The sequence below is a fragment of the Engraulis encrasicolus genome, chromosome 12, assembly GCF_034702125.1.
Source record: "Engraulis encrasicolus isolate BLACKSEA-1 chromosome 12, IST_EnEncr_1.0, whole genome shotgun sequence".
Classification (NCBI taxonomy): Eukaryota; Metazoa; Chordata; class Actinopteri; order Clupeiformes; family Engraulidae; genus Engraulis; species Engraulis encrasicolus.
In genome coordinates, this window is record NC_085868.1 from 36895139 (window position 1) to 36903790 (window position 8652).

General features: G+C 45.2%; 2 long non-coding RNA genes across 2 annotated transcripts; one reads left to right on the top strand and one right to left on the bottom strand.

Moving 5' to 3' along the window:
* Window positions 1-4140: 4140 nt before the first annotated feature.
* Window positions 4141-5298, top strand: LOC134460236 (uncharacterized). Its single transcript, XR_010037029.1, has 2 exons — window positions 4141-4462; window positions 4928-5298. It is a non-coding gene; the product is annotated as an uncharacterized LOC134460236 (long non-coding RNA).
* Window positions 5299-5953: 655 nt separating this feature from the next.
* Window positions 5954-7229, bottom strand: LOC134460237 (uncharacterized). The gene is made up of 3 exons (XR_010037030.1): window positions 6884-7229; window positions 6411-6506; window positions 5954-6075 (listed from the first exon to the last, which is right to left on the bottom strand). It is a non-coding gene; the product is annotated as an uncharacterized LOC134460237 (long non-coding RNA).
* Window positions 7230-8652: the final 1423 nt, after the last annotated feature.

The following is an 8652-nucleotide window of genomic DNA, read 5'->3' on the forward strand; positions in this document are numbered from 1 at the left end:
GACAGTGGCGTTCCTCGTGTGGACAGACCACAAAAATCTACAGTACCTCCAGCAAGCTAAGAGGCTTAATCCTCGACAGGTAAGGTGGGCCTTATTCTTCGGTCAGTTCGATTTCACCCTGTCGTACCGCCCTGGCTCAAAGAACACCAAGCCTGACGCTCTCTCCAGGCTGTTCTCTTCCACTGACAGGGAGAGTGAAGTTGGTCCTGTCATCCCTGTGTCCCGGATTGTGGCCCCTGTTCGCTGGGGTGTGGAGGAAGCAGTTCGACAAGCTCAGCGCCAGGACCCTGGTCCTGGGACGGGACCACCGGGCCTCTTGTATGTACCTCGTTCAGCTCGGGCTAAGGTTCTCCAGTGGGGTCATTTAACCCCTCTCACTGCTCACCCAGGAGCTCGGAGGACCCTTGAGTTCCTGGAGAGACGCTTCTGGTGGCCGGACATGAAGGAAGAAGTAAGGTCGTACGCACTGGCCTGTGAAGTATGCACCAGAAGCAAGAACCCACGACAGCGTCCCCAGGGACTCCTGCACCCTCTGCCCATTCCTCGGCGTCCCTGGTCTCATATGGCTGTCGACTTCATCACGGGCCTTCCAGATTCTCAAGGTAATGCTGTCATTTTAGTTATAGTTGATAGGTTTTCAAAAGCCTGTCGTTTCATACCATTAATCAAACTCCCTTCTGCTCTTGAGACTGCCAAGCTAATGTTCACTCATGTTTTTCGAGTCACACACAGGACATCGTCTCCGACCGAGGGCCCCAGTTCTCCTCCCGAGTGTGGCGGGCGTTCTGTAAGCTGATCGGTGCCACGGCCAGCCTCTCCTCCGGGTTCCATCCCCAGTCTAATGGCCAGACTGAGAGGCTAAACCAGGACCTGGAAACAATGCTGCGGGGTCTGGCGATGGACAACCCGACGTCGTGGAGCACCTGGCTGCCGTGGGCGGAGTACGCCCATAACACCCTCCAGTCATCTGCCACCAGGTTGTCTCCGTTCCAATGCCAGTTCGGGTTCCAGCCGCCCCTGTTTCCTGAACAGGAGGAGGACGCCGGGGTGCCCTCGGTCGATCACTTCATGAGACGGTGTCAAAAGACTTGGCGCAGGGTCCGGAGGACTCTCCTCCATACGTCCAGGGCCAACCAGACTCAGGCCAACCGCCGCAGGCAGCCTGCCCGCAGTTACCGTCCTGGGCAGCGGGTTTGGTTGTCCGCCAAGGACCTTCCTCTGCGGGTGGAGAACCGCAAACTTGCTCCTCGTTATGTTGGCCCCTTCAAGGTGGTGCGCAGGGTGAACCCTGTGGCCTACCGGCTTCAGTTGCCCCGGACTCTGAGAATCAACCCCACGTTCCACGTGTCCCTGTTGCGGCCCTTACTGTCGTCCCCTTATGCCCCCGCCCCCAGGGGTCCCCCGCCTCCCCGCACCCTCCGCGGTCAGACCGTGTTCACTGTGCGTCGCCTCCTGGACTCCCGCCTTCTCCGTGGCCGCCTCCAGTACCTGGTCGACTGGGAGGGCTATGGTCCTGAGGAGCGCTGTTGGGTCCCTGCTCGGGACGTTTTTGACAAAGGGCTTTGTCGGGACTTCCATCTGGCCCATCCTGATCGTCCTGGGAGCGCCAGGAGACGCTCCTTGAGGGGGGGTCCTGTTAGGTTTTGTGACTTTTCTTGGCCACTAGGGGTCACTCTTGCATCCTTTCCATGTTTGTTTTGACAGCTTGATTTGTTTTTTTTTTGACAGCCATGTGCTTCCTTGTTTTGATGTCATGTGATGCTTTGTTTTGATGGTCATGTGACTTGTGCTAGCTAGGAGTTTTGTGTTTGTTTTGAGTGCCATGTGCTTCTTTGTTTTGATGGTCATGTGATTTTTGCCCCACCTGTTTTTGGTTAACTTTCCCTCCAATTCTTAATTGCCAATTACCTTGGGTATTTATTCCGCTCTGTGTTTTGTTCTTGTCACTGAGTCTTTGTGCTGGTTGAGGGCGAGTCACTTTGAAATAATCTTTGGAATTACTTTTTGTTTTCTTGAATCTTTGCCTTGGATATTTTTTGGACTTTAAAATCTACCTTGGTTGAACCTTATCCTGGAACATGCCACTGAAGCTTTTTGTTTGAAATTATTTGGATCCTCTGTGCGTTTGGATTTTACTTTATTTTTTGGAACCGTTGATTGCCTTGAATGGACATATCTTTTTGCATGCTGTGGATTTTTCCTGGACTTTGCCAAATTAAACCTTTTTGAACTTGATCCTTGTTGTCAGTCCTCTGCATTTGAGTCATTTCTCTGTTTTGCCTAGTGGGTGTTCACTGCATTAGGCCAGTGACCAGGGTCTCAGTCCCAACCCGACCCTAACATAAACAGTAACGGAAATACTGATGTGACCTGAAATCAAGCGGGCGGAATTGGGAGCCTTTCGCCGGTGAATTGTGCTGAAACTAGATTTTGGACATGCTGGACGTTATTGCCAAATTACGATAGAAAGGGCTACCAATGTTAGCTAATATTGCTCATTACCTAATCTACACAGTTGTCGCTATCCAAAAATATACGATAGCATAATTAAATAGTATTTGAAATAGTGAAATTATCACGTTTTCAGTGAAGTGATCAGTGAAGTGGGCGGAATTTGGCGACCTTACAGTATGTTGACAATGTTCAACAAATCTAATTGGAGCATTTAGTTGCCATGGAAATCTGACCACAAAATGACATAGCATGCAATCAGAGGACTTAGTGGTGCACAGAGTCAAACAAAGTCATAAAAATGTATGGTATTTAACAGTGCTCAAAATCACATTGATGTCAATAGTTAGTTCACATTTCATAGTGATGGCCTCATAATGCAATTAGCCTCTTTGATAAGTTGTTCTCTTCATATAGTGTGCTTCCCTGTGATATAAATACATCCATTAACCCATTGATGCCTAAGGCACCTGCAGAAAATGCCTGCTGAATGCTAGTGGTGTGGATTGACACTGCCCTCACGATCGTTCGGTTACCGTGTGCGCGACTGTAAAAAGGCAGACAATCAACATTTTAGCACCATTTGTAGTGAAGCACGGCCGTGCGCAACCAACATTCCAAGCACTGAGAGTGGCCGATTTAAAGAAAGCGTTTCAGACAGACAGACCGAAGCCACAGTGCCTGGGCATCAGGATATGCCACAGCAGCAGGACTAATATGGAAGGAAAGTGGAAGAACCGCAGAGGGTGGTCGCCCAGATGAGAGGAGAGATGGAGAGAGAGAGAGAGGAGAGATGGAGAGAGAGAGCGGAGGCTCAACATGAAGTGGATTTCCAGCAGCAACTCATGGAGCAAGTGATGGGAGAGTGGAGATAGCGGGGGAGGAAGGGAGCGCAGGCCCAGAGAGAACGAGAGGGACATCTCCGACAAATCCTGAGGACCGTGAAAGACGTAAGGAGAGCCTCAGAGACACTGGAGATGGACAGCGGAAGTCAGGGCAGTTCTGGGCCACAGGCTGAGATGCAGCCATTGGATGAAGAACGGAAAAAGGCTCTGCTGAAGAGAGCTCGAGCCCTGAGAAACAAGCAGGAGAAACGGAAGGAGAAGCAAGAGACGTCACAGAGATGATATGGAGGAAACGAAAAAGCGGATGCTGAAAAGAGCTAACTCAAACATGTCAATGCAGCGTCTGGAGCGAATACAGCGAATTCAAGGCGAAACTTCATCTGCTACCCACGCTACCAGGCAGCGTAGTTCGCTCTTGGTCTGGACACGGCATAACTCCTGACCGAATCAGCAGGGGGATGTATTGTACTGTACATGCGGGAGCGTACCTATGTTCCCACGCCCCATTGGTCCCACAGCCCATTGGTCCCACGGCCCACTGGTCCCACAGCCCATTGGTCCCACAACCCATTGGTCCCACGTCACTAAGACTTTTTTTCATTATTTAGGCCCATTGGTCCCACAGCCCATTGGTCCCACAGTCCATTGTTCCCACAGCCCATTGGTCCCACATTGCTTTTTTATTTGAATTTTTAGGCCCATTGGTCCCACGGGACTCACTAGTTCGACGCCCTTTCGGTACTTACCGCTTACGTCATACGACCCTAAACCTAACCCTAACCTTAACCCTAAACCTAACCCTAAACCTAATCCTAACCCTAACCTTAACCCTAAACCACTGACGTGTATAGTATAACTGGACTGCGGAGTTCGATAGAACTCCATTCAACGGTTTTGAAGCAACCGCGGCTGATTTACTTCCGCCCCAAAAATGCGGAAATATAATAATCACCTTGACAACGTTGAGCTACATTGCTGATAGGTCGACATCGCCGGCCAATCCACAAACAGACACTTCAAGACATGTCCCGCCCCTCCCACCCGAATATGACATGGCGTCCCCAGCAGAAATATTGAACCCACTTTTCAGCTGTGGAACTGGTCGACACAGAAACCCTTGATTGTCATAAAAACAGCAACACAAGTTCAAATGGAACTGGTGATCGGTAAGTATGGCAAATATACCATGCTATTAATAAAATGATACTTTGGGTTAACGAAACCTTGAAGAGCTTGTTATGATGACCATAATAATTTTAGCTTAGCATCTAACGTGAGCCAGCCGAGTGGCGAAAGACCTAGCTTACTATAAGTTACTTCACCACGTTGTAATGTAGCCGCAATTAAAGATAAATGGGAAGTTAGGCTACAAACAGAGCTGTACACAGAACATGCAGATGTGTCTTTGGGGTCGGCGTACCGTTTGGCAAAACATAATCCATGTCAGCAATACTCAGTATCAACATTGCTTTTGTATGAGAGCTCAGAATGCTCCAATTTTCATGTTGTACATCTGCGTAAAATATTGTTTGGTTTGTGTCTGCCACACCAAGTTAATCCTCTACGGACATTTGTAAATAACTTTGAATGTTTGGGCATCAAATGACATGCAAAACCTTTCCGTTTGACAGACAAACCATGGACGCTGAAGAAAGGCTCCTCGACGCCAAGCTGTCATCCGGAAGATTGAAGATGAAGATTGCCGTGTCGAGCAGTCATCATGACCATTTTTTTGCTGATCCCCCCCAGTTTTTGAAAAGATTCAGAATACAAAATCACTCTTAGAAGTAGACGGTATGGTAAACAAACCAAAGTTAACACCTTTCAGTTAGTAAAACATAGCTGGCCTACAGTAGGCTATGACTAAACATCTGGGTGTTTTGTATGCTTGACATAAAGATTAAAATGAAATATTCACCCTTATGTTCAGCTTTTTAAACTTGCAAATCATGGAGTGGACATTCTTCCCCAAGCTTGTAAGAAATGCATTACTTCAATCACACAGTGTCTCCCAACTTCTTTTTTGTCTCATGTACCCCCTAAGCATTTTTGTCATACCATGAGTACCCCCTCCCTCATGCTCTAGTCTACTGTATATCTTCCTCTATCCCAGTGGTTCCCAACCTTTTTCTTCAGGGACCCATATTTTTACCATTGTAAGCTTTGGTGACCCAATCATGCCAGCGCCCACGCGAGAGGGAGTCCCAGGCGAGAGGGAGTCATGCGGAAACTCATTAGAAAATTGTATTCCTCAATTTGTCTTCAGTCAAATATAGAATGACTGTTTAATGTGTCGCTTACATTTTGTTGCCTCTATGCATATATCAGTTTAAAAGCTTTAGTTTGTCACATATTCAACATGGGCTATATGGTATTAAAACGAAACCCCTTAAAATCAAGAGGGCTTCGCGACCCACTGTGGATCTTTGGCGACCCATAAGTTGGGTCCCGACCCATAGGTTAGGAACCACTGCTCTATCCCAATATGATTATGCTCCATACATTTCTTTTTATTGATACCTGCCAATGCATGTACCACCTGCATTGTGTTCACGTACCCCTAGTGGTACATGTACCCCTGGTTGGGAAACACCGATCTAAACAGTTGTTAAAATAGTGTGTTAACCAATATTACAAATTAAACAAAATGTGCGGGCTGCTGTATATAAGCATTTATTAACTGTGTTTCATAATTGCAATGGTTTTTGAAGCTGGTTCTGCATATCGGATCCTCTGTGGTGGTAGGATGCAGGCAGTAGCGTACTGTGCACATCTTCAGCTGTAACAATAAATACAAATCTATTTTTAAAAAATAATTAATGTAACATTAACATAATTGAAGCATATCACTGGTATATATAGAGTAACTATAACATTTCAGTGTCTACAAATGTCTACATTTGTTTAAAAAGGAAAAACCCATGAACATCCTTCTCAAAAAAGTTTTGGGTGCAGGACTAACAAAGTCAAATGACAACTGAAAATTAAGTCTGCTCACCAAGCTCCTGTTTTACTTATTTAATGTGATGAGCTTGAAGTGCAGACTTCATTTTCAGTTTTCAAATGTCTTTATTGTCCCATTACATCTGCAGAAATATGGGGGTGTACACTCACTTGTGTAATACACTATAGATGTAAACAGAGACGTTGTCCAAGTCCTTGGTCATGTGATACCTGCTGCAGTGTACTCCACGTCTTCAGACCGCTCCGCTGTAAATAAAATAATGGCATATGAAGTGTGATGAGAATACGTCACCGTTTGATACACCAACAACTTAGGTTCATGGGAAGAAAACACAATAGATAAGGAGATGGGCTGCTCATGTTTCAAAGCATGCTGCCTAATCAGTGAAAATCATGGGGTGGTAGTTTCATGGTGTGGGCATGCATATCTGTCAATAGAATTGGTACCCTTGTAATTATTGAAGATAGTGGCTACTGACAAAATGCTAAGAGTTTACTACGCTTGATGTATACTTTTATCCAGTCCAATTACTTTTTGTCCCTTCAAATTGGGAGGCACATGTAAAAATAAGTGATAAGCTTTGGATGAAAGCATTGGCTGAGTGTAGTGTAATGTTACATACCGGGTACTATATAGTATCATAGATGGCAGCAGGCTGGTCGGGTCCTCAGTTGTGCACTGGCAACAGTGGCTGGTCCTTGTCCGTGTCTCTATGGGGCCTCTTCTCAGGTCGGAGTGACAATCCTTGATGATGTTGACTATGGTGAGACCTGCTGGCGTGTAGCCTACTGTACATTTTCAGACATCTGTAAAGAAAATGATGACAAACGAAGGGTGATGAGAACAACATATATTTCATTACTCACAAGCAGGTAATTGGAGTGCTTCTGGGTCTTCACCTTTTTTCCTTGGTGCTCATCAGTGTAGAGGCTCTCAAACTTGGTCCAGGAAGACAGATGCTGAGGCACTCAAGGTTGCAATTCTTTTTTAAAAAACTTTTTTATTTGGCTACAATGCCTACGCGTTTCGGCCCTTATGGCCTTCTTCAGGGCGTATCAAGGATACAAGCTTGATACGCCCTGAAGAAGGCCATAAGGGCCGAAACGCGTAGGCATTGTAGCCAAATAAAAAAGTAAAAAAATTGCAACCTTGAGTGCCTCAGCATCTGTCTTCCTGGACTATATTTCATTACTATTTTATTACTAATATATAAACACATGCAGAGTAAGCAGATGATGGTGTTAGCTTTACATTGGATGGTCTCTGGTCTTAACTCAGGAGCATACTTTAAGGATTTGAAACTTTACTTATCTGACAGTGAGTCCTGGCTCTGTTTTCCAGGTGAAGTGTGGTTTGTTGTTTGTCTATAGAATGAAACCATGTCACATGAGGATGGGGAAATGTTTACTACACAATGCACTCGTCAGTAGGCCTACAATTAAACATTAATGACACAATTTGCATTACACTATGCACTCGTCACTCAGTACAGTCAACATTAATGACGCAATTTGCATACTGAAAACGAACGTACCAATGACCATCATTTCATCACCAACTAGCAATTTGGCAACACAGAAACAAACAATATTTAACAGTTGACGGAGGAACACAGCTAGACTACGTTGCTTTTCCGATGTGGCCACTGGCCAGCATAGTGCCAGAATGGTAGTGAAATGTTTACTCATCTTGATGTAAGGACTTGGCTACGGTACGGAAGGAGGGAATTACACCTGACGCACGCCAAACAGACACATTTTGCTTTCAAAAGCAATGGCATTCAAATTATAATTAAGTTAATTGACAAGCCGACAGATCATCAAACACTGAAAGATCAGCATGCTGTCTTGGGCTACAGGGGCGTATCCAGGACATTTTTACTAGGGTGGCCAAGATGACACACAAATATAGTCTGAGGTGGCCATGTAATCATGGAATTATATACACATACGGGGGTCCTCCCACACAGAAAATGTTGCATTTATTCTATGCTATTTCCTGCATTTTAAAGAAAAGCACCAGTGAACTTCAAATACAATATTTTGTAGTAGTATAAAATATATATATATATATATATAGTATTGAAATGTTCTATGTTTAGGTCTTTGTTTTCTATGTACGTATTCACAGAAATTAAAGATAAATGCACACACATATCCTCATTAAGTTATTTTAATGTGCCAGGCTTTTAATTGAAAGTGCAGTGTAATCTGGTTAAATGCTATGCATTCACATATAAATATGCATAATTGGCCATTTTTAAATAACTGAAGTATGAGAGAGTAGACACCAACTTCATGAATGACATCTGAACCTGACATACCATGCTCAGTAGGTGGAGATCCAGACAACACAGATTCACAGTCCGTCTCCTCCTCCTCCAAATGTGGC